The sequence below is a fragment of the Cricetulus griseus genome, chromosome 6 (genome assembly GCF_003668045.3).
Source record: "Cricetulus griseus strain 17A/GY chromosome 6, alternate assembly CriGri-PICRH-1.0, whole genome shotgun sequence".
NCBI lineage: Eukaryota > Metazoa > Chordata > Mammalia > Rodentia > Cricetidae > Cricetulus > Cricetulus griseus.
The window spans coordinates 118,803,585-118,809,643 of NC_048599.1; the positions used below are offsets into that span (position 1 = coordinate 118,803,585).

Below are 6,059 nucleotides of genomic sequence, written 5' to 3' on the forward strand. Positions count from 1 at the left end.
GTAGGGAGAAACATGATATAATGTATTTTTTAAATTTAAATAAATAATTAAAACAAGAATATAAGGGCAGGAGAATGAAAAGTGTGATGGATCACTGTCTTATGGCTATGACATAGGTCTTGCAATCACTAGTCACAACAGCTGTGGTTGCCTTGCAAACATAAGACTTGCACAAGATTGGTCACTTTACAATTATACTTTGAATAAGAAACAACATTCTTCTACAAGCAGCTATTAGCAGAAAATGATTGCTGGAAGCGGAGACTGATTTTCTTAGTGCTGTTGTCATTGATGAGTTGTCCATGCATCGATTAATAGTGCCCATGCTCTTGTAAGGAATCCTAATCAGACTTAGAGATATAATAATATAATGATATAAAAGTGAAAATATCACTTTCTTGGAAGAAGAATGGAATGGGTTACCTGTGAATGGGAGTTGGATAACAAAAGGCAATGGGGGTGGTTACAATTAATGTATATTATATACATGTATTTAGCAGCTAATGAATAAATAAAAACATTGTTATATGTTCTTTATATGTTTACATATTTCTTGTAGTTAGCAGAAAGTTAACATATTTCTCTTCTGAAATCAATGTCAAATGGATTCCAAAATGTTTAAATAGTCAGGAAATGTGGTCCACAGGAAGCCAAGCAGAGTACATGAAGAGAGAAGGTTAGCTATTGACACCAGTAGACAAGGATACTTATTCTCAAAAGCAGGTAGAAAATGTACCAGAAATTTGAGAGTAGGAATTCCTTGTGTGAAATAAGGAAGGCAGTGTGAATAGAAAAAAAGAAACCTGGCTACATGCTTCTGAAATCTCCAACTTGTTTTGTGTGTACTGACATAGGTCACTTTGGGAAAACAGCTTCAAAGGAGTTGTGGGCCACATGTACATGCACACTGCTGCTGGAACATTGAAGAGTTCTGCCTTCTAGAAAATGAGAACTTGTTTTTTTCTCTAAACAAAGACAAAAAGTTGTCTTGTAAGACATTGAAGTTAGTTGCTCACAAACAGAAGAAATTGGGTATGAACTAGCAAAAACTTATATGTTACTGGACACAAGAGAACATTTTGCATATTTCAGTTATGTCATGATTGTTATAGCATAGTTGCTCACAGTGAAGTGACATTTTCTTAAGTGACATTGCTTTATAAAGTTGTGAAAATCTGACTATTGCCAATGCCCTAATTTCTATTCCTAAAATTTGAGTAATCCATTCCCATTTTTTCCAGAATTGTATGTATTCTGGTATTGTTTTATCTCCATCTTTTCTTGATGTCTTGGGACTTAGTCATAGAATGCAGAGATATGTCTGTAATGCAAATTTCCCTTGTTCACTTTTCTTTTTGCAGTTCTTTGTTCTGGCTTATCAGATACTTTTCTACAACATTTTACACCTATATTAGTTACATGCCCTCATGCTGTAGGAAATTCTCTCTCTTTTTTCTAGACAATTCAGCCTTTATTTTTGAAAATAATTCTGTAGATCCCTTTTTCTTCCATGAAACTAAGGTCAGGCAACAAACAAAGACACACAAATTTCTCTGCAACTTGCTACCTGCATCTTGGCACGGGGAGATGTAGGGATGCTTAAGATGACAGGACAGTATCTGGTTTGACCAGAGATGTCCTGGTCACAGCTACTGGTGTACTTTGCTCTGAGATGGCCACTAGGAGCCAACTCTTAATTAAGATCCTCCTCATCAAACCCATGGGAAAAAGGCACATGGAAGTCAGTCCCTTGTCTTTCACCAGGTTGGCACTGAATCCTCCTAAAGAATAGAGGGAACTGACTTTCAAAAATGAGGGGTACCCAAGTACAATCTTTCCTCCCAACACCATTCCTAACTACTGGCTCTAGCATTCCCCATTTCACAACCACAAACTGCTCCACTGCAGGAAAAGTGCACTGAGAGAGTCAGAGGTAAGAGAAGCCAGCAGGCAGTGACCCCTGCTACTCCAACAACTCCAATCTGACCCTTACAGTGAAACCCCTTTGGATAGTCTCATTTGGCCACAAATCCAATCATTTTTCCATATCCCAGCCCCACATTGAGGGAAGATGGAGAAAGACGCAATAGTTCTCTACAGATGCCCTTCTAGAGATCTCAGGACACCCTGGCCCCAGCAAGCTCAAGCCTCCCCATACCACACAGTGGTTTCTTGTTCAATACCCTCAACTATACCACACAATAGTTCCCCTGATGACTCCCTGAACAATAGGAGTATAACCCTCATCATTATTTATGCACTATAATGCCACTGGGGGTGAGGTCACAATAGGAGGTATATGGACCCAAAAGTGATAATGCCCTGGTAGCCAGCCCCAGGGACACCAGACTTGAGGTCATCCATGACAGCCAAGGCCTTAACAAAGACCTTGAAGCCATCTCTGCTAGTGTATTGAAGCCTCATGGATACTCACTTTCTTCACCTGTAGCTGAGGGGCACCAAAGGAACGGGCAAGGAAATCCTGGTCATAGGCTTCCCCCTAAAGGTATGACAAGTCCAACTGGGTAAAGGATACCAACTGCTGGTTGAGCTTGATGGACTTAAGATTCTGGTCAAAGAACTGTCACTGGCTCACTCACTTGAGTCTAACAGTCATTGTTCTTGAAATTTCAGAACAAATAGAGGCCCACCCCCTCTTCTCTTCAGGTCTGCTCATACAGTCATCCCAGAAGGCCTTGGGCCTCTTGGGCTTCAGCTCTGCCCACCGCTCAGCCAACAGCAGCTAGCCAAGGCCAGGAAAAATGTCCGTTCGACAGAGCTGCTCAGGTTTGTTTGAGTCCACCATCTGCTCCTTGCCATTGTCATTCCAAGCAGACACACATCAAAGGGAAGATTCTGTTCTTAGCAGTGGGTAGGTGGCCTGGAAGTACTCAAAGAAGTCTGGTGCTGCTTTTAGATCATCCTCCACTACCATAGCTGCTGGGAACTTGAACTTGTTGCCCAGTGCCTAGCGGTAGTGCCTGCCAATCTTGTAGTAACCCTGGAACTTGCTGTGGTCCGGGTGCACAACAATGTTACTCAGGTCCCGCTGCCGGATGTGAGTGACTGACTGCACTGCCATAGGAAGCAGTGACCTATGCTGTCTCACTGTGCCTACAGTCCTGGCTGACAATGACGGAGAAATGTTCAGCTGAGGGCTGATAGTGCAACAACTTATCTAAGCAGCACCAGACAGTGTTGTGCCACAGTGGGCACTTTCCACCTCTGACTTCACAAATCATGGTGCTCCCTGATTTCCGGCAACAGTCTCCATTGCCACTCCAACTCCACTAGACGATAGCACCCAAAGCACAAGCCCTTCAGACTGCTTCTTCAGCACCCTGGCCTCCACAGGGAAGGGCAGACAAGCAGAAGGCTCAAGGCTGCATTTGGCTTTCCTGGCACACTTCTCCAGTCCAAGGGTTTATTCTTCTAGTCTGGGAATAGGAAGAAGCCATGTACCAGAACCTCCCAACTCTCTGCGACTGCAATCAGGCTCTCCCTGGACTGGTGACACCCAGTGATGGCCATCTGGCCGGCTTTCCTGAGGTGCCCACCAGGCCCTCGCTGTGGGAAATTTTTAAACTTAGATTCCAGATTACTGTTAAGTTGCACAGCACCAAGGATTCTGCACTGGATCATCATCACAGGTTTTCTAAATTTGATACAAAGCAATTATTTTGTTTAGCAGTTTCTCTTTTATTTGAAGACAGATGGTCTTTCTATCTGAAAGAAGGCTTAATAATCTTGAGTTAATCTCATTTAATTATTCTGTGATTGGCATTGATCATATCTTTCATAAGCACAAAAACTGTTTTTAAGTTTTTCAAGAGTAAAAAAACATATTGATTTTCTCTAATGCTCTGTCTGTTCTAGTTTTTATCACTTCATAAACAGAAGAAATTTATAATTATATTAAAAACAAGTGTACATATGTTAATGATCAGAAAATTGGGAGTGGATTAAGTTGTTCTTTTGTTGTTTACCCTTTATGGAACTTTGTTTATAGTCTTCTATTCCATCTTTTGAATAAATGATATGTATTGACATATGTATATAGGCATAATGGAGGCTAGAGGAGGGGGTGCATCTCCAGGAACTGAAATTATGGGCGGTTGTAAGATGCCTGCTACGGGTGCTGGGAGACAAACTTGGCTTCTGTGGAAGAGAAGCAAGCACACTCAATTACTGAGCACTAAATACACATTCTTGGCTTAAATATATATTCCTGATTAATATAAATATTTGACTAATTTATACCCTGGTATTTTTTTCTTATTTCTGAGCTATATTTGCTGCTGATTTTTCTGAGGCATACCTGAAATTAATCTTCATTTTTGGAAACTATTTTATGAATGAATACATGAACACAAAATCACTAAAATTCATATATTGAATTCTGGAAATCATTATTTTTATGACAATGAAATTGCTCCAAAATATTTTAAATGATATGCCAGCTATGTATATACTGAATGTGTATCTGCTATATTCTGGCATAAGAGATATGTTTGAAAATCTTGACTCCATTTGACATTATTTCTCCCCACCACCCAAATATTCTAGTTATATTTTACAGTTGGGATTCAGGATTTTTTAGATATTATATTATAATTCACATTTGAAGTCCTAAAAATGCAAGCTTCAAAGCCAAGACATTTATTTGGTTCCTAACATAACAGATATTCTCTAGGAATCCTTAAACTTCTGTAGAATCAAAATATGAAAATCATCCAGTGTGATGATTTCTTTGATAGGGGGATTTTACATAGTATAATGCTACTGTAAAGTGTTTAAATTTTCTACTTCTTTTATCTCACAGGGTTGCTCAGTGTTGGTTTCTTATTCACAGATGAAAGTGTATCTTCTAAAAGTGTAATATTAAATTCCTAGATCAGAGCCTAGAAAGATTACTCAGCAGTTAACAACAGCATTTGCTATTCTTACATAGAATCACAGGTTAGTTCTAAGTACCCATAATAGGCAACACATAACTGCCTGTATCTCAAGTTTTAGGGCATCCAATGCCTTCTTCTGATGTTCAGGGTGCGTATAGCCATACACACACATAATAAATACACATTGAAAAGTCTTATCTCAGGGATATTTTGAAATCACAGTAACTACATATAATTCTTCAGAACATTTATGGCTTTTAAAATAAGTTTTTTTAAATTAGAAACAATTGTATTTCTCATATCAATTCCAGTTCCCTCTCCCTCCCATCCTCCCATGCCCCCAAAGACACCCACATCCCATCCCCCATCTACTCCCCTGGGAGGGTGAGGCCTTCCAAGAGAGATCATCAAAGTCTGTCAAGCCATTTGGTTTAGGGCCTAGCCCCTCCCCTGTTTATCTATGCTAAGAGAGTATCTGTCCATGGTAAGTGGACCCCCAATTGTTTATATAGGGATAAAAACTTGAACTGTTAGCCCTTTATACGATACTTGATTTTGATTAAAAATTATTCTGAATTTTAAACAATGTGCACGTCAAGTCATGTGAATCTCTATGATACAATAGTACAATTTTGTTTTTCAATAATGAATGAGTAATTAAATATCTACCATATACACAAATATGAGGATCATTGGAGATCACATGGCAACAAGACATAGCAATTCAACAAAGTTTTTTTTTTTTCCAATTTTTATGACATGTAGTCCAGGAAAAGAGTCACCATGCAGTGTCAGAAATCCTGTTGCAGATCCTAATGTTGACAATTAATAGGAAATAATATGGGAGGAAAGGAACCCAATGACTGCCATAGATAAGTGTGTAGAAGTGAAGCAATTCTAGCAATGAAGGCATAACAACAAGATGAACCTGGCAAAAAACATTCTAGAACAATGTAAGTACATCTGCAGATATATGGAGGCATCAGAGGACCTATCATGGACTATCATTGTAATGGAGAAGAGTCAATTTCAATGATGTTAGGGATGAAACAGAAGTATGTTTGGGTAAGACAATCAAGGGCCTTTTGTATATCTCATGTTTAACAAAGCTTGGATTCTTTGTGAAAGTTTTAAAATGGCATTAGGGTTCGTAACATTTTT

At 39.2% G+C, this 6,059-nt stretch overlaps 1 pseudogene; it reads right to left on the reverse strand.

Annotated features, from left to right (window-relative positions):
• Window positions 1–2,283: 2,283 nt before the first annotated feature.
• On the reverse strand, window positions 2,284–3,642 carry LOC100769114 (annotated as a pseudogene).
• Between the last annotated feature and the right edge of the window lie 2,417 nt (window positions 3,643–6,059).